The following is a 27,296-nucleotide window of genomic DNA, read 5'->3' on the forward strand; positions in this document are numbered from 1 at the left end:
CACAGTGTCACACCACAACACTCCCAGCAATGTCTGATGTTCCAGTCGTTAGCAAGACTTTCTGCTGGAATAGTCCTACCTAACTAAGTTAGATTCTCCTCTCTGGAGGGTACCTGTCTACATACAGACAGGTTAGTGTATGTAACGGACACAGGTCTCCACTCTGCAGCGCCAGAAATAGAACCTGGAGCCTGAACTCCCATGCTGCAGTCACTACAGACAATTCTGTTAGCAGAGCTACCATAGCTCCAGGTCACATAGCAATACAGGGGATATACAGTGCACTGTGCAGTCCAAATGGAAGAAGCCTGTCAGTAGGAAGACAAAGAGTTAATGATTACTGAGTTTTCCCAGTTACTGTAGCACAGTGCCTTAAATATAGGCCATGTCTTTTAGTTACAGACCCTGCTTCATATGAAAACAGAGGTCTACTACTGAAGGAGAGCTTTTGTGCCTAACCATTGCTTCCTATAGCTGGGGCATCTTTCAAGGTTGTAAAAGTTGTGCAGTAATCTTGCATGCATTAAGTGTTGTGGGCACCCTTTAACTGTCTGAAACTCCTTGGGTCTTTCCTGCCAAGTAAAAGCAATACCATCATGACAATTATAGGAAATGCAGCTCCTTCTGGCAAGAGATAGCTAATTACCATATCAGACAATTAACGTTAACAGGTGACACATCTTGCCGACCTTCACTCATACCTCACATTCACTGGAGGGTAGCAAGTTTCCATCTAATGTGCACAACTACTCTGGAGTAGTTATCTATGGAGTTCGTGGGGAAATCTTTATTGTTGCACAGTTTCTGATTATCATATGACATTCAGCAGTATTTGTATATTTTCAGTAATGAGGATTTCATAATCTTGGAAATGAGCTAATTCTCTCGGTGATTTATTCACTGACCTGATGTGGCACTGGACAAATACACAACATGACATTGAACCACTTCTGCAGCTGCAAAGGTCTAAAAAATCCTCTAGTTCATACACCCCAAGAAATCAGCAATTTGGAACTAAGTATGTTGATTGCGGTGTTAAGAATATCTCACATGAAGAACCTAGTGGCAGTCTTTTATATGCAAGTATTAGGTGAACAGAGTGTCTTTGGAATTCATACATCAAGAGCTTTCATACACAACTAAAGCATTTGGCATAACACTATGATGTGTATTGTATCTGTATGTGAGCTCTCAGGAGCTGTGTACAATGTAATATAAAACTATGTTCATATGTGATCTTGCTTTCGTGTCCAGCATTACTATATCATTATTATTCATAACCAGGCTCCAGCCAGAACATGACGTCACCCAAGAGGTTCACCTGGCCAGCATCTTCAGGTGATTAATCCGGCACACTAACTCATTCAAACAGAAATTAAAGCATATAGCAGCTCCTTTGTACACTATCTAGGTCTACTACACTTGCACCACTCTAACTGTCCACCAGTGCTAAGCGTGACAGTGCACCGGCAGTGAAAACTTGCAGAAATCTAATACCAAACACTAATTAAAAACCAAACAGAACAGGGTTCCACACCCTAGCTGAAGGATACCCCTGTAATTCTGTTTATACTGGACATAAGGGGTATCAATAGAGATCTGAAACCCTGTTTTGTTTGACACTAAAAACTACTGTCTTTGTTTTGGGCATCAATTTTTAGCAAATTCAAGTTCTCACAGCTTTAAGTATCTTTTCCTCGGGAACTATTTGCATTACAGAGTGAACTGGGTGGTGTTTTACTTGTGACAATTGAAGAGAGCAGTTTTTCTCATTTTCCTTAGGAAAGTGAATAAGGAAGTGAATGAAAGTTTTAATCAGATTTTGTCATCTTTTTTGGTGCTATGATTACAAATTGTAAGAATGTCCTATTTACTTAACTGCTTATCATGTTTTGTTTACTTTGCAATAATTTTTCTGTTCTCACCCACAAACTGTGTTTGAGTAACTGAGAATGAAAGTGATCTCAGCTTGTAGAATAGTGGTTTTCAGTAAACATCACACTCTCTATTCCAAAAGTTTGAGCCATGCACATTATAATTAGTATGAATGATTGTATGAATGCAACATGCAATTGTACACAGCTTGAAACAAAATGGAGAGAGAGTGAATTTCGGCGTTTTCAAAATGGGCATCTTCACTAATTTATAACATGGAAGTAATATCACATGTGATGGTGAATTTTGGGTTCAAGTTTAGTAAACCCAAAGAAATCACCTTCCAGTCAGATCACTATTCTCTGGAAGACAAGAAAAAAAGGAAAAAGCCAGTGAGTGCAGAAGTTATGTCACAAAACACAATCACTTTTATCAGTAATCGCATCCCACCATGACTGATGCAGCAGTGAAAAACACTCCTTTCCAGAAGCTCTGAATTCAGCAAATGAGAAGTTGCAGGATTTACTAGTGGGCCAACTCAAGTCAATACAAATATTCCAGGTGTCCTTCAATCAGATTGACAAATTTGATGAGCTGCTCACTGAATTACAACAACCACCATAAACTATTAACAATGACGCAGATAATGACTTACAGTTATTGCATACTGCAAATAGGAATTAATTTCTCTCCCTACAGTTGACAGATTGAGGTAACTTCTAAACTTTGCACACAAGCAGACAATTCAATTCATATCCAGGAAAGGAGAATCTGAAGGTTTGTTGAACAGAAAATATAAACATGAACATTTGAAAGCTGAATGTAGAGCAATATTGAAAATAATAAAATACTAGAATCTAAGAAGTTCGGGTAACATCCTTACACCTCTCACTGAAAGTTCTTCATCTGACCACCCTATGTCAGTGTGCTGATTATGTAAGATAGCACTGGGCTCCAAATGTCAAATACATCCAACTGTGGGATGTAGTGTACTGTATCACATTGATCTTTAGCTGCATGTATACCATTATTGAGACACAGTGCAGTTGTAACTGTGTAGAAGTGCAGAATCCAAAATGAGAGGATTATTTTAATACCAGTAATGGTAGACTTGGCATTCAGAATAAATATTACTGTACTAACAAAGACCTGTTGGAGCATTTAAAAAAAAAAAAAAAAAAAAAAAAAACACACTGCCCCTGGAATTAGTCAGTTTTTAGTTTTGTTATTCCACATAATGACTGACCAACTCTGAAAATTTAAAATGCCCTCATAATCTGAAACTGCACATTAGGAAATATATTATAAGTTTAAAACAGAAAGAAACAAGTATTAGATTTAGGCACTGTGAACTTGTCTTTAAGAAGTGTAACTGACAGCATGCTGCTACCTGGGGTTTGTTTATCCAGTATTTGAGAATGTGACCTCTTAATGGAATCCAATTAACTTTTAGCACATGAGTGGAAAAAGTTTGGGTAAGGTTTGCTGTTGTACTTGAAGTCAAATATTTAACACACTAACTCACTGTGAAGTAATCAAACTCATTTTAAAGTAATCAAACTATTAAAGTTGCTTCACACATGGGAGTTTGATTGTTTAATGGATCTGTAGTTTACTGGTAAATTTGTACCATGTCATCCATGTGCTACAAAATTTCCACAAGTAAATTAGACACGTTTGGAAATCCACTGCATTAACCTGTTTGTATTCAAGATATCTACATGATAACCATGCAAGCATGTTATAAATTTCTAACAAACTGTTGCCATGATATGTCCACAAAGTTGTTTGTTCATAACAACAATATTTGTCAATATAATAGAAATAGTAACATTAAGTAAGCATTAATCAAGTCAATATTCTGTCATTCATAGGTATTTATTTTTTAATTATTGTACAACAAGTTTCAGAGCTACATCTCCATTTTCACTGACTGTGTGAATGTAATGAGCATTACATTTGTTTCAATTTTTCACCTTACATCTAATGATAAAATTGTATAGTTAACTTCCTTCAATTTAACATCAGCTGGGATGATGGCAGAGTGCAAAAGAGATGGAGAATCATGTCTACTAACATTACAAACATCAGACCACAGAACTTCCTCTGTCTTGTGCATTGTTGAAATAGTTCCACATTTAGACTTACATTCTGAAACTATTTTTGAAATGTCTATGACTATACTACATACTAATAATACATATTTAACCAATATTACAGTGATGTGATTTAGATTATAATCGATTTACAATTATTTCCATTCACATAATTGAAGAAATAAAAGATGACATTAAAAGATTATTTGGAGAACTATACACTAGCCATTTTAGTTTATGTACTAACACACTGAGCATAAATTTTACATTCTAATTTAAATACAGAGTGACTTTATACTCAGTGCTGTTTGACATTTGCTGCTTCTATTGCTATATGAGCAACAGAACAGGTCGACGGGAAGGGGGTTTGGAGAGGGGGAAAAGTGTGTCTCACTGACATAAGAGCTGCTGACCATTAAACAGTCACTGTCATTACCACATCCTGTTGAGGTGCAGGCTGCTGCTTGCATCTTGACTATATTTCTTTTCAGCTGGCTGCTTTCTGATTAGGTGTAAGTAATTGTCCACTGGTACTAAATATTACTATCAGCTGAAAACTCATCAGAATACCTTGATGTGCCACATCTACTACAGTGAAATGTGCCAGAGAATATACTACCTGTAGTTTGGGACTAACTGCCATTTACAACCTCAGCATCTATAATGCTGATGGCCGTCAGGGAAGGTGAGACATGTACAGTACCGGTGAAGCATGTTGTTGGGCAGGTAGTTCTCTTGAATTGCCAATTCTACCAATGTTCTGGAAGGCTGTTGCCCTACATGCAGTTGATGTCCTTTGCCCCAAGTAAAGTACTGCAGGTCCACATCTGGCTGGAACTCTTCATATGATGGCAAAGATGGAGAATGATCATAAGCAACAAACAGTCACTGTCTTCATAGTAATAGTCACGGACAGTAGGAACAGTGCACACATCCGTGAGCTCCAGGACAGAGACCTTCAGACATCGTACTACTTGAGAGGCAGTATACTGAAGAGAGACTGCCTTGGGAAGAAGTAACTTTTGGCAGTATTCCATCACAGCATAGTGTAATCATTTTCACTTTGGTCTCCTCTTCAGATCTGGCAGCCACAATTATGTTGTTCATCTGCTGCACACTGTCATTGGTATTATAGAACAGGAGTCTGCTCTGTCTCATCTGTATTTATTCAGTAACCATCGAGTTCACCTCATTGATATACACCACTCCAGTATTGTCCATGTAGTAGTGGCAGCAATGTGAGATTACGTGTTTCCAAAACACCTCATAACACCTTTCAGTGGAATCACATCCAAACCCAGCAACCAAAACACCTCATAACGCCTGTCAGTGGAATCACATCCAAACCCAGCAACCCTTCTACCAAGGGTGCTTCCTTATTCAGCAGGCTCATTTTTCCATACCACTTACTTCATGCAAAGAACATTTCCAACTGTGGTCACATTTTGTTACAAAACCAGAGCTTAATCAGAGTGATATCATACGAACACTGTTCTCTACACATCCACAATAACCCTTTCCGACCTCACCGCCTCTTACTTCGCATTCTTATTTGAGGATGATTATTTTCAGGTGTGTGGGGACATCTACATGGGTATGTTACCAGCCTTAAGCACATAACCTGCAGCTTGGAGGACCAGGCTTAGTATTATGTGATTGCTCTCAAAGGAATGCTGGCTTCACAACACCTGAGCATGCCCTCCTCCCCCCATCCACATAATGATTAGAGAAAGAATATGAAAGACACCGCCCGGCTTCACAACCTAATACCATTGGGGTCAAAAAATCAAGAGTTGGCCAAGGGAGGCTGACAGGAAAGGTGATAGTAGTCTGATAAATAAGTAAAATCAATGTCAGAATTAGGTAACAGCTTAGTCAGTCATGTGGTGGCCTTTTCAAAGACTGTCAGAGAGTGCCTGATGAAAAAGGATCATTGTTGTATGAAGGACAGAGTATTTCCATGGATTGTGAAATTTTGTACATGATAGTTGCAGTTTAACTACAATTTTATATCAGTGCACAGAAAAGGAATCAAGTTGTTACTTATACAGTAATGACACTGTTACTGAATAGATATAACTTTTAGAACAAAACCATTACAGACACTTCTTACAGGTTATCTTTTATTGCACATGGGAAGTTGTGTACATCTACACAACAAAAGCTACTTTCAGGCTACAACTTAGCTATCAGTACCAGCTCTCTGAGTCAAAAAATTAGCTGTTATTCTTGAAACAAAGTTGCTTCATCCCATCATAATATAAACAGTAAGTTATTTCTAACAAGCAAATTGTGTGACAATTTTTGTCTCTACCATTTAACAAAGCATGCCCAATACAGATACATTTTTACAAGTCTTCATTACAGTGCTTTTCAGTAAGATTAACATGAAATTTTTGCTTACTTTAAAGGAGAGCAAATTCCAATGACATTAATCGTACAAATGACAGTGACACCAAACTTATGCATTACAAATATCAAAGAGTTTCTCTTTCACAGTCAGTACTCCAAGCACACCACAAATTCCATTTTCACAAAGTACTTTGCACTGATGTTCACATGAATTTCCCAGTGTTATTGAAAAGTAAATAAATATGAAAAATTATCTAATTTTACACAAACTCTTCAGCACACTGTCAGTCTGCAACAGTATTAACATACAAATTTCACACAAGGAAATTTATGTATCAAATGAAAAATTTAACTGCAAAATCTAAAGTTTCTGTAACAGTCACTTCCCCAATCAGGAGAGGGTGGTATGTCTGGAGAAGTTAAGAAATGAGGAGGAACTCAATCCAAGCCCACAATCTGAGTCACCCTTGAGGAGGTGGTGAGCATACAAAATGATCAGATGGTAGACAAAGATACTTTTGTGTTTAAGTCTTCACACAAAGACATTCATGTGCACTGAGAGTCTCCCTAAAATTGTTAGATAACTATTGTCTTTGAGAAATGCATGACACTGCTGCTTCCTGAAACTTATAACACCTGCTTTCTGTCGTTGACCATTCTCACAGTTCCATATAATTGACAAAACTGAAAATAAAGCAATGTAACAATGAAATAGTGTATTATAGTTGAAGTGTACTTTTAATATTTGCAGAAAAATATTTTGTCAATTGTCATACATTTCTCCACATAGGAAAAAAAAATTGTCGCAATCAAAATGTAAGGAATGCAAACATACATATCCAGTGCTTCAGACTATACACTGTCTGTCAGGTACACAAGGTAATACAAAATGTAAGGAATGCAAACATACATATCCAGTGCTTCAGACTATACACTGTCTGTCAGGTACACAAGGTAATACAAAGTAGATCATACAGACAAAGAGCATGTATGTGGATAGCGTAGAGTGACAGTAAACGATAATTTTCAATGAATGTACTTCAAAATTTTTAAACTATTTACCCCATGATCAAACTGTATGTTCAGAGTGCATATACTGTATGTGTATATGCCACACAAGTATAATAAAAGAAACAGTGCACAAACCGCAATTTAAGTAAATGGCATACGTATTAAATGTCATGAGGAGTTCCATTATTAAGCCTACTTGAGTTCAATTTAATGAAATCATCAAGAAATATAGTAACACATTTATGTACTATATTTCTGAAGTTTATAACACTAAGACAAGATTGGAATACATGAGTGATTAAATAATCATATTAAATAATGTATCATCTGGAAGTATATAGAAAATCACATTGAATAGCAAGACAACACATCAAAATAACCTGAGAGCTTCATAATGTAATCACACACTTGGTTTACTACTTTACTTAAGGGGCAGGGAGATCAATATGAATAGACCACTGGCACTCTAGGTACCTGCCTGTTATTTTTCCACATGCACAAAAACTAAAAGGAAATGGAAATATTCACAATTCAAGCATAATCATGGAAACAAAACATTTAGAGCAAAATACAGTACATAATGCCCACCAATTGATGAGGAAGTACTCATAGAGAGTGAAGGATTGGGAAAGCTTTGAAAGCACTAGAGGAGTAATATGTTTTTCTGTACTTATACATCACGTTCAGATTACACTGAACCCATCATTACAATTATTAACACAAATCTACACTCAAACCACAATGTTGAGTAATTAAGTAAAAACTGTCATGTGATATAACAAAAGGAACAGGAGTCCTAACACTACATGACTGTGTAAAGATAGAACAAATGTTTATACTGTATACAATAAAAGCCATGAGTGGTCAGAAGTCTGAAATTCACAAAATCAGGAATGTAATCTAATTTTGTTGGCCCTTGTTAACTTCAAAGGCGTATGATGGGATTAGAAGACAAGCAATATGGTGGCCAAAGTGTGTGCTAAAACATAACTTAAATTGGTAATGTAATTCTCAAGGGACTAAATGTATTACAACTCAAGTGCATATTTAAAATACATTGAAAGGAGGCAAAATATAAACCACAGAAGAACCCTTCATCTGAAGAAGCAGTAATAGCAAATCAACATTAAACAGTGAACCTATGATATCTTAAGGAACCAAACACTCAAGTTTTTAAATTATTTGTAAAGCAATCAGATGTTTGCAGCAGTTTAAATGTGTTAAATATCTGAACCACAGGCAAAGAAGAAAAAAATTAGATAACGTTTGAACTTATGTTTGAGGTCACCAAGTTTGCTCAGTATGAAGCACTACATTAATATAGTCTGTGTAATTTGCCAATCATGAGCTACACTGACTGAAAACACCATCATGTCCATATTACAGTCAAACTGTGTTAAACCTTTGACCTAACATTATACCTGTTAATGAGTAGATCAAAACAGGTATTTAATTATTGACTGAATATAAAAATACATATGAAATGTTGAAATTCAAATTCTTGTTGCCCCTGGAAGCTGTTACATAGCCACCATGCATCTGGTGCTGGGTGTCATGAACCAGGTTAGTCATTAGGTAGTATTGATGGAATACTGTTTGGGAATACAATAAATACTGACCTATATCCATTACTCTCTCTGATTTGGGCTAATGATGTACGTGCTATAGTGAATAGTGCAGAGCAGTGGTTTCCAACCCATGGTAAGTGGACTGCAGTGTGGCAATGGGCACCAGCTACTTGAAGTCAAACATTTAACACAATAATTCATTTTTAAAGTAATCAGACTATTGATGCTGTTTTATGCAAGCGTGTTTGATTCTTTAAGGGATCAGATGTTTACTGGTACATTTTTACATGTGGATGATCATGTGCAGAACATACATGAGGAAATTAGAGATTTATGGAAACTCCACTTCAGTGACTTTCTTGTATTTGAAATATTGATGTGATAACCATGCAATCAGGTTATTATTTTACAACAAACTGTTATGAATGAACGACTTTATGGACATCACATAACAAAAATTTTTGTGAACATGCAGTAACACAAACAAATGTTGTGAGTCTTGAGTTGGTTGGTATTCTGTCATTCACAAATTGATCACTTATTTATTATTGTCAAATGAGGTTTGGAGCTACATCTCCATTTTCACCAACTGTATGACTCTAAAGAGCATTAAATCTGCTACAGTTTTTCACCCAACCCACAAAAATGCAGTTGTTACATTTAAGGAGGAGAATTACACCTCGTGTGGAATACCGGCAGAGTGCAAGAGCAATGCCACAATAATGCCTATTAACATTACTTGCATTTGACCACACAACTTACGTTTTCTGCATTGGTGAAATACTTCCACATTTTCACTTACATTTTGAAAAGACGTTATGACAATAGAGCACAACTAATGGTGCACATTTGACCTATTTTAAAATGATGCGATGCAAGTTGCAATGGATACACTGTTATTTTCATTCACATAATATGTAAAAGTATTAAGAAATTAAAAAATTACTTGGATTAGTGACCTGTAACAATATTATTTCAAGTGCATACATCTTCAGCATGAAATTTTACATGCTAATTTAGACACAGAGTAGCGCTCTCTCTCTCTCTCTCTCTCTCTCTCTCTCTCTCTCTCTCTCTCTCTCTCTATACTCGTAGCCAGAGAGAGAGAGAGAGAGAGAGAGAGTGTTCAAATTAACATTACTCTCCGACTCCTCATAAAAAATTGGTAAACAAGTTACACATTTGAGGTGGCAGGCAACTGCTGGTATCTTGTACTGTATTTCTTGTAAGCTGTCTGCTTTCTGGTAAGTCTAAAGCAGTAGTCCATTAATACTTAATAATGTGCCATGAGTAACTACTCTGTTGAAGAGTGCCAGAGAATGCATGTGTGTAGTTAGGCACCCAAACTTCTATTCATTACCCTGGCTATTATAATGCTGAAGGGCATGTTAGCAAAGCCGAGACACATACAGTACTGCATCAAGCACGCTACTTGGCAGGTAGAGCTTCTTATCTGTCACATTTCTATCACACTGTTATGGAAGGAAGTTGCCCTATAGGCAGCTGACATCTTTTCCCCAAGTGAAGGAGAGCAGGTATACATCTGGTTGAAACTCTTCATATTCCTGCTTGCAGGGATGCAGAACAATCTTCAGTGACAAACAGTTGTCATTCTCCAAGTAGTAGACACCAATATAAAAATGAGGATTGGTGCCAACATCAGTGAGGTCTAGGATGACAGACCTTTGAATATGGTACCAATTGAGATGCTGTGTGCTGAAAAGAGATTGCCTTGGGAAGAAGTACATCAGTGTCTCATACTTTCAGTAGTGTTACTTCACATCATAGTGTACTCATATTCATGTTTGGTCTCTTTTTCACATCTGCCAGCCACAAATTACATTCTTCGTTAGTCATCTCCAGCCTGTTGCCCACTGTTACTGGTATTTTAGAACAGGAGCCTGCTCTGTCGCTTCTGTATTTAATCACTAGCGATCGAGGTCACTTCAGTGTTGTGCACCACTCCATCATTGACCATGTAGTATGGTGGCAAAATTCCTCATTGTGGTTTTCAGTGGAAACACATACCAGCCCAGCAACAGTTAATATTTGATGTGTTTTACACCATACTACCGAGTGTGCATACTTATGCAGTAGGCTCATTCTCCATTCCGCTTACTTCATGCAGACAAACATATCTAACTCTGGGCACATTTCGTTCCAAAATCAGAGCTGGGTGAGACTGGTATCATATGAACACTGGTCTATGACCTGTTCCAACATCACCACTCCTTACTTGTAATTCATATCTGAGGATTATTATTTTCTGGATTTTGAGGACAATTTTTACATGGTCATATTAACAGCCTTATATAACCCACAGCATTGAAGACTGAGATTTGTGCTGTGCATTTGCTCCACAAGAAATGCTGGCTTCACCACACCTGAACATGCCCTCCTCCCCCCTTCCACATAATGATTAGAGAAAGAAAATGAAAGACACCCTCTGGCCTCGCAACCTAATACCATCGGGGTCGAAAAAACAAGAGTTGGCCAAGGGAGGCCGAGAGGAAAGGTGATAGTACAGTAGTCTGACAAATAAGTGGAAGCAATGACAGACTTAGTTAACAGCTTAATAGCTGTCAGTCATGTGGTGGCATTTTCAAAGATTGTCAAGGACCATATGACAAAAAGAAAATTGTATGAGGCATTAGATATTCTCATGGATAGCAAAATTTCATGAATGAGTAACAGCACTGTTACTCATTAAACATAAATTTACAACATACACTCACTGCTCATGTGATATCTTGTATTCCACAATGGAATTTATGTGCTTTTACACATCACAGTTACATGTACATATATCATAGCTATAAACAGAAACTTCATTAAAATAAGGCCTGTTATATTTGAACCAATAATAATGAATGATGCTTGATCTCGTCAGAATATAAAAAATTAAGATTTTGTAACAACTCAACTGTAGGCCAATAATTTCATTATCTACCATTTACAAAATTATTTTGAATACAGAGAAGTATTTTTAAAACTCACTTTATTAGAATGCTAGAGAAGAGCATCACTAACATAAAAAACTTTTGTTTCCTTTCAGAGAGAGCATATTCCAATGACTTTGATAACAGAAAAAGGTAATGATGATTACATAATGTAATATGAACATCTAAAAATTTCTCTGAACACAGGAAAAATAATCTATTGTGGAATCGATACGAGTACTCAAACACACCACAGATTCAATTTTTATGAAGTACTTTGCAGAATTTATGTGAAAATTAGTGCAAGTTATTGAAAAGTAAATAAACATGAAATAATTATCAAATTTTACACAAACTGCCAAGTACACAGAAAAACTGTAACAGAGTATATACTAACATAAAAATTCATACAAAGAATTTATGTATCAAATGAAAAAGTTAACTGTGAAAACTACAGCTTTTGTAGCAGTCATTTCCTCAGGATATGATGGTACATTGGGAGACAGTAAGAAAGGAAATACAAGCCCACAGTCTAAGGGACCCATCCATGGTGGTGGTAGTGGTCAGGGTACAGGATAGATAATGATCAAATGGTATAACAGATACATTTGTGTGTGTGTGTGTGTGTGTGTGTGTGTGTGTGTGTGTGTGCCTTCACACAAAGACATTGAGGTACACAGAGGCTCTGCCTAAAATTACTAAGCAAGTACTGTCTTTGAGAAATGCATGACACAGCTGCTTTCTGAAACTTATTACAGCTGGTTTCTGTCACTGACCATCTTCACAGTTCCATATAATTGACAAAACTGAAGAAAACTCAATGTAACAATGAAATAGCCAACTCGATCATCGTTACACAACTGAAGTTCAGGATATCATAACAGCTCCTCCAACAGAGGATGCATATGAACAGTTAAAGACTGAACTGATATGTTGCTTAGCCATTTCTCAAGAAGATAGAATCCGGCAAGTATTGACGCAAGAAGAAATTGGTGACAGGAAACCTTTACTGTTCCTGCACAACCTCCGCAGCACGGTGGACCATGGCATGATTCCAGATAGCATTCTGCATACCCTGTGGAGTTCCCACCTGCCACTACAGGTAAAAGCAGTAATCGGCACGCAGAACAAGACGTCACTGGACACAGTAGCAGAAGTCGCCGACTGCATACTGGAAGCGATCACACCGAACACACAGGTCAGTGTTGTAGACATAACTATCAGCGCAGCAGCTGCATCTACTATGGTGTCTTGGGCAGATTACGATGCACTAACTGCCAAGGTCAATCTGCTATGCACACAGCTCTCAAAACTAATGTCGAATGGCATCATTGTCAATCAGAGAAGCCGTAGCCGATGACGACATGGAAGTCGTTTCGCATCGCAATCTACAACCGAGAACAGACAGACCATTTGTTGGTATCATAGTCGGTATGGAGAGCAGGCACGTAAATGCATTAGCCCATGTTCTTTCTCCAAATGCTTGTTCACCCACTGCTTGAATACTGCTCAGCAGTGTGGGATCCGTACCAGATAGGGTTGATAGAAGAGATAGAGAAGATGCAACGGAGAGCAGCGCGCTTCATTACAGGATCATTTAGTAATTGCGAAAGCATTACAGAGATGATAGATAAACTCCAGTGGAAGACTCTGCAGGAGAGACGCTCAGTGGCTTGGTACAGGCTTTTGTTGAAGTTTTGAGAACATACCTTCACTGAAGAGTCAAGCAGTATATTGCTCCCTCCTACGTATATCTCGCAAAGAGGCCATGAGGATAAAATCAGAGAGATTAGAGCCCACACAGAGGCATACCGACAATCCTCCTTTCCATGAACAATATGAGACTGGAATGTAAAGGAGAACTGATAAAAGTACTCAAGGTACCCTCCGCCACACACCGTCAGGTGGCTTGTGGAGTATGGATGTAGATGTAGATGTAGAAATTGGAGCGGAAAGTGGCAGTAGATGCTACCTCCTATCTTCCTGCATCTTGACGCCTTTTTATAACAGATGGTGCGCCAGGCAGGAAATTTTTAATCGACACTGGTTCAGAGCTCAGTATACTATCAAGTCCTTGCATTGTTACCAGCCGTGCACAACATTTAACTTATCCACTGCCAACAATTCACAGATTTCAACATACGGATTACAACAAGAGAATCTGAACTTGGGACTCCCTAGAGATTTTAAATGGAATTTCACAGTAGCAGATGTCGCAAAAGCAATACTAGGAGCTGATTTCTTATCACACTTCAGACTTTTGCCAGACTTGGCCAATGCTTGCCTGATAGACAGTCTCACCAACCTATCAATGGCTTGTCATTATCGTGACACAGATTGTACCAGTATTAAGTTAGTTCAAATGGCAGACACAGAGAACCGCGCAGTCCCTAGCAGATTTTCCTGAATTAATGAAACCACCTGGAGCACTGCACAAAGTGTTGCATGATACAGTACACTACATAAAAATCACAGACTGTGTCATGTCAACCTAGGACACTACCACTAGAACGCCTCGCTATAGCTACAGTGGAATTCGAGCTAATGCTTAAAGGAGGAATTATATGCCAGTCATCCAGTCCATGGGCGTCAGCCTTACACCTCGTACCAAAAAAGGTGGAGCCTGGCGTCTGTGTGGCGACTACAGAGCACTGAACGCCATAGCTATTCCGGATTGTTATCCTGTACCTTTGTTAAGGGACTACAATCACGCGCTGCACGGTGCCACAGTCTTTAGTGTGCTAGACTGCGCAAAGGGCTATACACAAATTCCTGTAGTGCCAGAAGGGGTACCAAACACTGCCATAACAACACCCTTTGGATTGTTTGAAAGTAATTTCATGACGTTTGGTCTGGGAAATGCTGCACAGACATGGCAACGTTTTCTGGATTCTGTATTACGAGGATTGACCTTCTGTTTTGCCTACCTGGATGACGTTCTCATATATTCTGCAAACAATTTACAGCACAAGCAGCATTTAAAAGAAGTACTCCTATGCTTAGAGAAGTTTGGAATAGTGTTAAATACAGCGAAAAGCCTGTTTTGCCAACCTGAAGTGGAATTTCTAGGTCATCGCATATCCGCTACAGGTTCAGCACCCTTACCCGGAAAAGCTGAGGCTATTCTACACATGCCCAAGCCTATTATGGTCAAAGAATTAAGAAGATACCTAGGCATGTTAAACTTTTACAGAAGGCATCTACCACGGACAGCTGAACAGCAGGCACCGTTAAACTCATTATTAGCTGGCCCAAAGGTTCCCAGCAATGCAACCATGCAATGCAATGAGGAATCTGATGCAGCATTCGAAGTGACACATCAAAGCCTGGCTCAGGCCGCACTGCTGGCACAAAATAAACTAGAAGCACCTTTGGCACTGGTGGTGGACGCTAACCAGTTTGGTGTTGGTGCAGCCCTGCAACAATTGGTGGACGGCACATGGCAACCTCTAGCATACTATTCACACAAGTTGTCACCAGCACAACAACGCTGGAGTGCTTACGATAGAAAATTTTTTGCTGTATATTTAGTGATCAAACATTTCAGACCACAAGTAATTTTTACCCATCATAAGCCCTTGACTTACGCATTCAACAAGAACAGTGACAAATACTCCCCAAGGCAGTATTCTCAATTGGAGTTCATAAGCCAATTCACCACAGGCTTACGCCACATCGCAGGTTTAACTAACGTGGTAGCTGATTGTTTGTCACAGGTATCCAGTATAACACAGTCTGTAACTGTGGCCAAACTAGCGCAAGCCCAGCAGGAAGATGATGAGCTAAACACCCTGTTGAGTGACAACAACACGGCATTGAAGTTACAGCTAGTCGATGTGCCCGGGGAATATATACGACTACATTGTGATGTACAACATGATCGATCAAGCCCTTACGTTCCAATCACACATCGCAGAAGAGTGTTCGATTGTCTCCATGGCCTATTTCACCCCGGTGTGCGAGAAACTACCAGACTGGTGTCCGAAAGATTTGTATAGCCAGGAATAGACCCTAATTGCCGTAACTGGACTAGATCTTGCCCACGCTGTCAGCTATTCAAAGTGAGCAGACACATGCGCCCTCCAATTGGACAATTCCCGGATGTCAAGGCATGCTTCTTGCACAGTCATCTGGATGTCGTTGGACCTCTTCCACCATCAGGTGGTAATCGCTACCTGGTAACAATCATTGACAGGTATACATGCTGGCCGGAAGCAATACCTACCGATAACATCTTGGTGGAAACTCTGACAACGGCATTCATGTCAACCTGGATATCAAGAATCAGCTACCCACTCTACACAACAACTGATAGAGGACGACAGTTTGAATCAGAACTATTTGCTCAGTTAGCAAGATTCTGGGGATACTGCCATCACCACAACACCACCTACCATTCGGCAAGCAACGGAATGGTAGAAAAATGGCACTGTACCTCAAAAGCAGCCCTCATTTGCAACGGTACTAAATGGATGGAAGCATTACCCATTGCACTGTTAGGTCTTAGGACAATCTTTAAACCTGATATGGATGCCTCCCCGGCAGAGTATGTCTACGGAGAAACAATACGTCTGCCTGGAGAGTTTGCTGACGACTCAGGGGTACCGAATGCAGATGTTCAGTCAGAATATTTACAAGGATTGAGAGAAATGATCAAGGAAATCAAACCTGCGAAAGAGTCCACACATGGAGCCCCGGTATCATTCATGCACAACGATTTAAAAACTTGCACGCATGTATTGTTATGCGCAGATGGCGTCAAACCACCACTACACCCGCCATACACTGGACCTCATTGCGTGATATGCAGAGATGCACACACCCTAAACATAGTACTGAATGGGAAACAAGCCACCATATCGCTAAGTATAGTGAAACCTGCTTATATACTTCAAGACACTCTGGCAATGTCAGCATTGCACAGCGATGAGCACAAGACAATGATGCAGAACCCCACTCCGCTACCTCCGCAGTCAGTAAAGCAGCAGCCTTGATGCACCACACATTCAGGCAGACAAGTGCACTTCCCTGCCCGCTACAGAGAGGAACATCTGAACTCTGCTCTCACCAAGGGGTCTCATGTGGTGACTACCGCACACATTGATCGCAGCTGACTCGTAAAATTTGCGCCAACCACAGAGATTATTCTCCACAGTTCGCACGGTAGTCACAGAGAAGAGAGCCATCAACTGTGATTCTCATACCTACCTTTTTACTCTTTGTTATTGATTCTCTTTTATGTATTCTCTTATTTGACAACCTGTTATATGTGAAACAAATAAAAAATAAACTTGAGTTCAGACTCTGTTAGTTTCGGATTTCTAACTGTGTTTGTGTTGTACACACCTACTTTTGCAACACCTCTGTGCATGCAGTAATTATTCTTATCTTATCCACATGATCCCTATGTGAGTAATACAGAGAGGACTACAGTACATTTGCAAAGTCATAATATAAAGCTGGTTCTTTAAACTTTACAGCAGACTTTCTCAGAATCAATTGTGTCGATCTTCAAGAGGGTTCCAGGTCAGTTCCCTCAGTGGATTACAACCTCTGACCATTCATACTGCCCTGATCTGTATACATTCAATATGCCCTGCTAGACTTATTTGGTAAAGGTCCCACACACTTTAACAATATTCTAGAACTGTTCACACATGTGATTTGTAAGCTATCACCTCCATAGACTGACTGTACTTCCCCAGTATTCTGCCAATAAACTGTAGTCTACCACCTTTACCCACAACTGAGCCTACGTGATCTTTCCTTTTCATACCCCTGTGAGGGATTACACCCAGGTATTTGTATGAGGTGCCAGATTCCAACAGTTACCATTCAACATTTGACCTAAGATTATACCTCCTAATGAGTAGACCATAGCAGGAATTTAATTACTGGCTGAAACTGAAAGATATTTATGAAATTTTGAAAGTCAAATTTCATTGGTCCTGGAAGCCATTACATAGGCAACATGCAACTGGTGCTGGGTATCATGAACCAGGTTAGTCATTTAGTAATACCCGTGGATTAGTGTCTGGGAGAGAAATGCGTCCTGCCCTGGACCCTCTTCACCTTTATTTATGTTAATTATGTACCTACAGTTGTGAATGGTGTTGAGTACAAATTTGCTATGTTTTCAGATGCCAAGCATTGCAACATCTTTCAAACAGTTGGCAGTAACACTTTATCAAAAGTCTTAACTAGTTTATGTTAATGCCCTTATTGTGTTTTGTTATCAATAACTCCACTGTGTCTGAATATGACACAGCAGTCCAGCTGCGTGGCAATGAATGTAATTTTGTGTATGAAAAAAAGGCAGTAATTCTACGTGGCATATTGAGCAGTTCATTGACTGAAAACTTGAGTGTATTATACGTCGATAAACATAATAGTATGGCAAGCATTTTCATTTAAGTACGATCTGTGCTTAGTAGCTGTTCAGGTTTTGGGAAATATGTTACCATAAACTTGCTAACATGAATGAAAGGGTTTGTACATGACTGTGTTTGGATTAGCATGGGCTTGGCAGTGAATGTGTAAATTATCAAATTCCAGAATATATCAAAGTTTTGCCATTATTTCCACCTTTCATTCAAAATTAAGGCCTTTTCTGATGCTTGGAATAGTTACGTTGTATGCTGCCTGGTGCAAGTTTCAGTACAGTAGGTTTCTGCATAGCTTTCCTACCCATGATCTGCCACAGTGGATTCACAGCTAGGTCCAGGTAATGGAAGAAAGAAACCATGCTGCCACAGACAGTCGAACTGGAGATGAGTGATCTGCATTTAATGAAATCTGTGCATTCAGAGAAAATCCATTAGTAAAGATCATAAATATAATTTTTTACTGATAACTAATACAATTTGAATATCAAATAGCAAACAAATTAGGATCAAAAAACGTTGTAAGGTTGTATAATGCATACAGCTGTAATTTATGACAATGTATTCAATCAATTATTGATTAACACTAAAAATTTTGTTATCTGAAGACAGCTGATTTATTAGGAACTACATATCAAAAATTATATTTATGTTCTTCACTAACAAATAATTTTTATGAACCCATATTTTTTTAAAGTGCAGTACAGCTAATGACATTAGCTGATGAACCAACCTGGGTACAACTGTCAAGAACTGGGCATGTTCTCAAGCAGAGAACATTAAACACTGTACTGGCAATTTCTTTGATCAGTGACAAAATTTCATGAATTTAATGAAAAAAAAAGAAAAGACAACTGCATGTAAAAAGATACTGACACACTAAAATGACAGCTTCTTTCAATCTGCAGCTTCATTTTCATTAAGCACTATTGAAAGTGGCAGAATATTACTATGCAATTCCCAGACTTATTATCGACATCTAAAGTCTGTACTCATTTCACAAAAAAACACAAACTGAAATCAACTAATACAACACTGTCCTGTACTTTAAAACTATTCTGTCAAAAATTCTGGAACCTGATTTCCAAGAAAACTAAAGATCTTCTTAAAATATGTTTAATTAGATTTACAAAAATATAAGAAGCTATACTTCAGTATCCATTTCTCATTTAAAGTAACCAAAGTTATTGGGTATAAGTTTTCTGTCTCTGTAGGATAGATAATTGTTTATTTTCTTTGATAAGGAACAAGTATTTTGAGATACGAATAGCTTAGGAAAAAGGCTAAACAGTTCGGAAGACAGACCACTTAGTTGATACTATAGCTGCCTAATTACAAGGCTGTTCAATTTTTTTTCCCCATTAAACATGTTGCATGTTGATATCACAAATCTGACTACTTATTACATACGTGTGGCATGTTCCATCAGACATGCCCAGCAGAACATGCTTCTGTTCTCGATACAGTGACTGTAATTATCAATTTTTGGAGGAAGATACCAATATCAGCATCAATTGGACATTGAAACAATTCACTGGTGAAAGCTAAAAGTTTGTGGTGGACTAGGATTTAAAACCAGATTTCCTGCTTTACATGAGCAGTCACCTAAAACATTCTGGCTACCTGAGCACACCCTTCATTTGATCCAAACTCTAAACCTATCCCACATACAAGATATGTTTGCAGCAATTTTCATATTCCCACTAGAGGTTTGAACCCTATCGTGCACATGCACTGAGGATGTTATCAGTTAGCGTGCTTGAAATTGTGAATGTGGGTCAGATAGAGAGTGTGTTCACATAGCTGAAACAGCTAAGGCAAAGACTTATGTGAAGCAGGAAATCTGGCTTTGAGTCACAGTCTGGCACAAATTTTCACCTTTAGCTACTGAATTATTTTAATAGCTTATTGCAGCTAATGTTAGTACCCCCTCAAAGTAATTGTTGATCAAAAAGTGAAAATACACAACTGGTCAGTTCTATTTAAAGTGGTAGTCCAGCTTTTGGGACAAAATATGCATTTGAATGTAACACTAATCCCAGCTGGCAACCCTACCTCAAATGCTCAGCTTACTGACCATTAGATATGGGCAATAAGCTACAAAATTCCTTCAGAGAGCTGAATCATTCTATAGAGTGAGGGACAGGTGGCTGGATAAAAAGGATATCTATTAAGAACCAAATGTTTCCTGTGATGTCAGCAAGTGGGATGGGTACTATAGGGTAAGTTGCTGCAACAGCCTGTGGTGTAACAGATGACAAGTGGTCTGTTGCATGCGCCATCTATCGCCCCTGGCTTAGCACAAATTCTAATTAAATGATAAAATCGAGTTGCGGGTCAGGATTTCTTAGTTATGTGCATAAATACTGTGGCAGTATTTGGTTTTTATATGTGCAGATAATTCAAACACTGAGCCAGCAACTGGCGCGGACTTTCGTTGATGCGGCAAGTAGTGGGCCGCTATGGAGCAAACACAGTGAGGCTGACGACATTACTCGCTGGAGGTCCAGAGTCGCGGCAGCGGGATACTCCAACACAGTTGTTGGACTTTGGAGGAAAATAATGAAGAATGTATTATGAGGAACTTTGTGTATAGGAGTGAAAGTAGGAAGAAGCAATTTAATGGGCGGTAACGCAGTAGACGGTACCTCAAGAGCAGACTGTACATAGGTATCACAAATAAATTGCTGTAACTATTGTAGAAAAGGAGTTCTGAATAAAAAGTATTACGAGAAGTAGTCAGGCAGCGTCAGTTACTGGTGAATGATCGCCATAGGTGACATTTTCTTCATCAGCTGCACTGTTCCTTCTTTCACTCAATGAATTTAGTCAACATTAAGCTGGAGCTGAACTACGCAAATAATAAAACTCATTAGTAGGGCGGCGACAGCACACTTGGTGACCCTGCAATTGGAAGACAATTTCGCGTCCTTGAACCTTGAAGCAACAAATTAATCTAATAAAAATAAAAATGTTTACATAAGAAAGTAGAACATATGAGAGAAGTGAAACCTTTTATTCTTTGAAAGTGATCAAGTATAACGAAAATCACGAAGTAACAAAACGAATACAAACACATGATAAGACAGTTTAACCAGCACTTACAAACATCAAGAACAACCAACAAGTGAGCGATGCTACGAGTTACAGCTATATCACCAAAGAAGTTAATTACATCAGAGCAGACAACGCCAGATGTGCTACAGCCGAGACACACCAGCAGACGATGCTAGCCAACAAGCCAACCACTACAATTCACATTTTGTGAGCTACAACTGTTTAAATATAATTAACTACCATAATGTGATCAGTGATATTTGGAATAAACAGTGATTTCAATACAGTTACGTTTATTAGAAAACAGAGAGAAAAAGAAAAAGATATAATGATAGGCAGTTATTTCTGTACTGTGTATTGTTGTTGTTGTGGTCTTCAGTCCTGAGTCTGGTTTGATGCATCTCTCCATGCTACTCTATCCTGTGCAAGCTTCTTCATCTCCCAGTACCTATTGCAGCCTACATCCTTCTGAATCTGCTTAGTGTATTCATCTCTTGGACTCCCTCTACGAGTTTTACCCCACACGCTGCCCTCCAGTACTAAATTTGTGATGGCTTGATGCCTCAGAACATGTCCTACCAACCGATCCCTTCTTCTAGTCAAGTTGTGCCACAAACTTCTCTTCTTCCCAATCCTATTCAATACCTCCTCATTAGTTACGTGATCTACCCACCTTATCTTCAGCATTCTTCTGTTGCACCACTTTTCAAAAGCTTCTATTCTCTTCTTGTCCAAACTAGTTATCGTCCATGTCTTACTTCCATACATGGCTACACTCCATACAAATACTTTCAGAAACGGCTTCCTGACACCTAAATCTATACTCTATGTTAACAAATTTCTCTTCTTGAGAAACGCTTTCCTTGCCATTGCCAGTCTACATTTTATATCCTCTCTACTTCGACCATCATTGGTTATTTTATTCCCTAAATAGCAAAACTACTTTACTACTTTAAGAGTCTCATTTCCTAATCTAATTCCCTCAGCATCACCCGACTTAATTTGACTACATTCCATTATCCTTGTTTTGCTTTTGTTGATGTTCATCTTATATCCTCCTTTCAAGACACTGTCCATTCCATTATGTATTTGTATTATGAGTATAATATTACTATTGCATGCCAATATTAACATGCAATATGAGTTCAAATATCGAGCAGCTATTACAACAAATGCAACAATTATTTGATCAGAACTTTCACGAACTTTACAAACACACAGGCTCAGAATTTAAATGATTTAAAACAGGAACAGAAACAAGCTTTCACTGACTTTGCAGACGAACAAAACAAGAAATTTGACAACAGGCTAAAACTTTGAATGACTTAAAACAATATTTGGATAAAAGACTTAATGGCCAAATAGAAGCAAATATGAAAAATCTTGAATCTTTTAAAACTGACATTCAAGATTACATTACTCAACAAATTAATGAAAATAATAATAAGCTTTATACTAATTTAGGTAAGTATAAAACAGAAATCAATCAAAACCTGGAAGAGTGGGATAAGGAAAACAGTTCTAACCTAGATACGATTAGAACTGAGTTGCTTACGGATATCCAAAAACCAGTAACGACCTTAACAAACATATGGGGTACTTTTAAGGTTGACATTGTGGATAAGGTGCATACTATCTCTACAGCAACTGCTGTAATGCAAAGTAAAATAACATCATTAACGACCAATGTTATGTCCCAGTTACCTGATTTTACACAGCTACAAAACGAGGTAGAGAATCAAGTATTGATAAACATTAGTGATAAGATAAATGAACTAGAACAGTTAAAAATGTCTAAATTAAACCAAGAATGTCACTTTATTGACCATAACAATAATTTAGTGAAACATTTTCCATACTTTAAATCTAATGGTAAGACCCATCCAATTGTGTTTTTAAAGGCTTTCTCTAGTTCATTACCTGAGACCTGGACATTTGCATGTAAGATCGATTTTGTAATAGAATATATGGAATATGAAGCTCATGATTGGGGACTAACACACATGGAAGAATTTACTTCATGGTTAGACTTTGGAAATAAATTTAAGGAAAGGTTTTGGTCAAAGGGAGCTCAAGATCAGTTGCGAAAGTACCTTCCGAATCCACCATTCTTTAAGAGGCATAAGGGAACATTGAAAGCTTATGTGCAAAATCATTTAATGAAAAGAAGATACTTAGATAATCCTATACCTGAGGATCAACTGGCTGATGTATTGTTAACACGTTTGCCAGTACAGATACAAAAAGAAGTTTTTTGTAAAGGTTGGGAAACATTAACACAGTTGTTGACAGTATTAGAACACCTGGATATGTTTGATAAAGAGCAAACAGACAGAGCAAATAGATATAAATATAATACTAGACAACACACTTCTAACATACAAAATACGATACAGCAGCTACCGAATGGATATAATGCTTCATCTAATTCAAATCATAGGTCAGGAGAGAGAAATAGTAATAACAATAGATCACAAGAATGGGTTCAATGATCCAAGGGCTTTAAGGGTCAAAGAAATGATAATGATTACTATCAACAGACCACAAATTCGGAAAACGAGGTACGTTATGGGCAGAGGGTCGTTTCGCTGAACGTGAAGTAAGTACTTCAGACCCAACTGATGTTCATTGTTGTGTAAATTTTTTAGAACACAATGGTATTAAGGACGATTTATTAATGGAACAAATTAAAAATACCACTACACACCAAACTCTATTACTGACAGTACAAGACTATGTGGAAAGTTATGCAATTTCATTTGCGCTGGACTTATTCGGTGATGTCAGTATAATATCACTAGAAGTTTTCACAGAATTGAGAAAACACATTAAATGTCTAGTATTACCAGTTACAGGAGACCACTTACTAGGAATAGATGGAAAGAAGAGTAAGGTAGTAACAGAAGAAACAAGGCTATGCTGTACTATTTTATCCTACACATTTCATCACACATTTTCAGTCACAAGAAATCTGATGATACAATTTTTTTTAGGGGCCGACTGGTTGTATAAACATGCAGTGTGTTTACATTTTCTTAACAATACATTATTAATAAAGGATACTGGCAAATACCGTTATCGAAACATGCACATAAATACACAGCTTTCTTATTCAATGGATGAAGTTATCACTTCAAAGTATTACCTTTTGGACTCAATATTAGTGTAGCTGTTTTCATTAGGGCATTAGATAAAGCCTTGTGCCCAGAATTATTGAAACAAATAGTAGTGTATGTTGATGATTTAATGTTAGCATCAGCTTCCTGGAAAGAGCATGTGTGTTTATTACATAGTACTTTAGACACATTACTACAGAGAGAAATAAAGATAAAACTATCAAAATTGTCATTTGTGAAACGATCTGTAAAGTTTCTTCGACATATTGTAGGACCAAATGGAATTTCGCTGAATCCAGATAGATTAAAAGTGGTAACAGAATGTCCATCACTGAAGAATTCAAAACAACTAAAGTCATTTTTAGGACTAGTAGGCTTTTATAGATGCTTCATAAAGGGACAATCCATGAATAATCCACACTTGTTATGATTACTAAAGGCTAGAACGGCATGGATATGGAGAAACAATCAGGAACAGGCTTTCCAAGATATCAAACAATAAATATTGACATCTGAAATACTGCATCATCCTCATTCAAATTTAGAATTTTGTTTGTCAACGGATGCATCCGAGTACGGGTTGGGTGCAGAGTTGTTTCAAGGTGATTTCAACAACACAAATGGGACACATTACACATTGCCTTTCGAGAGTCGTGCATTAAATAAACATGAAATCAACTATGGTATGACTGAAAAAGAGTTACTTCCTTTGGTTTGGGCAATCCGTAAATTTCATTACCTTTTGGGCAGAACACACTTTCATGTATACACAGACCATCAGGCTTTGCAATTTCGAATGGTGAGTAAGCAGCTCAACAGTAAATTGATGTGCTGGGCACTGTTTCTTCAGGAGTACAATATGTCAATAGACTATGTCAAAGGACAATGCAATATTATTCCAGATGTTTAGTCAGGATTGCCATTAGGTATGCAAATAGAAGATCGAACAGAAGGACCGAGATCTACTTTTACAGTTTATTTTATAAGGTCAGCAAATAACAGAGAATAGTTTACAGGGTAGGATCAAATCAGATATATATATAGATGATTATTTTGGTCCAATAGTAAGATCTTTGGAAGGTGATAGAGTACCAACAACATCTAAGGAACATTGGTTATGGACTCAGGATGTATTATTTTGGAGAAACAGAATACAAACAAATGATTGGAGATTATGCATCCCTCACACTGTAGTAAAAGCTCTAACATGGTACATACACAAGGGGTATGCACATTTTGGAGTTCAAACGTGTTTCAGACATTTAAATAGGTTTTATTATTTTAAAAATATGTCAAGGAAGGTAACAGTGGTAATTAGAAGTTGTGAGTTATGCCAGGAAGCAAAAGATGGTAAGTGGATACACCAATATAAGTTATTTCCTGTAATACCTAAGGGCTTATTGGACATAGTGGCACTAGACTTTTATGGTCCATTACCAGCTAGTAGAGGAGGTGTAAAATACATTTTAATAGCATTGGACTGTTGGTCTAAGTATGTGAAACTTTATCCTATAAAGGCAGCTTTGTTGCAGAAATACTTCGTCAATGTGGTAAAACCAAAACGTTTATCATCAAATAATGGCCCACAGTTTATTAGTAAAACATTGTGGAATTTCATAGTGTGGGAGTCAATTAAACATAAAAATTTCAAGGTACCATCCAGAATACAATCCAGCAGGAAGAGTTATGAAGGAACTAGGGCAATACTTTCAAATGTATTGTTACGATAAACATACTAAATGGGCATTACGATTACAGGAATTAGAAACAGTACTTAATGAATTGCCACACATATCAATGGGTTTAGTGCCCATTGAAGTTTTACAGGGGACATTTGTAGGAGAACCATCACTAAAATGTTTCCGATGGCCACAACATACATTAAACAGACAATGTCTTATTAATGAAGAAATCATGTAGAGGTTATTACCAAGTGCAGACAATAGACTTAAAAAAGTTAATAAGTGTCGACCTACATCTGCATTTAAAGTGGGTGATAAAGTACTACCAAGATCTCACCCACATCGTTCATCTTTAACTGGTTCTAAAGACAAATTCTTTTTACGATTCCAAGGACCATACGAGATATTAAACATACCCTTTTCAAAGGCAGTATACCTAATAGATCATGCAACAGGTAAAGATATAGATTATACAATGTGGAACATATAGATCATGCAACAGGTAAAGATATAGGATTATACAAATTGGAACATATAAAGCCATTCATTAAAGAAGACAATTGCTATTCATAGTAAACATGGATACATAGTTTTTTATTTATTTTTTTATTTATCTAAGTTCTTTACTGACTGAGGAAGTGGGTATGTCTCTCTGTGTATTTTTATTTATTACTTGGAGATATAGGATTTACATGATCAAGCTTGTGCACACTGTTAATAATACACGTAATGATGTCTCCTTAATGGGAGGAGTATCAGGAGAGTAGATACTTAGACATCATTACGTAGTTGACTAGTAACAACCATAATTAAAAATTAAAGGAAAAGAGCTTGAGGCTAATGTTATTTAAAGATGGAGGCAGGTAGAGGAATGTTTAAGTATAGAGATGAAGGGATATATGTAGATAAATTATAAATAAGGGGGAAACGTGGTTTGGGAAACATAGTCTTACAAGGTTGGCAGTTTCGGTTATTATGTATTAGGAATATTGTAGAATGGAAGGGTCTTACCTCAAAAGAGAGAAAAGAGATATACCTACATATAGATATATTTAAGGAGATGTAACCTGACCCAAGAGGAAGGCTCTCCATTATTAAATGAGATGCTATCAGGACCCAGAAGGGCAGTGCTCTTGATCTGTTAGGGATATAATGCCAGGTGTAGAATGGTTATCCACCACCATGAATATATTAATAGATGAATTGCATTAACTGAC

Source organism: Schistocerca serialis, unplaced genomic scaffold (genome assembly GCF_023864345.2).
Source record: "Schistocerca serialis cubense isolate TAMUIC-IGC-003099 unplaced genomic scaffold, iqSchSeri2.2 HiC_scaffold_1362, whole genome shotgun sequence".
Classification (NCBI taxonomy): Eukaryota; Metazoa; Arthropoda; class Insecta; order Orthoptera; family Acrididae; genus Schistocerca; species Schistocerca serialis.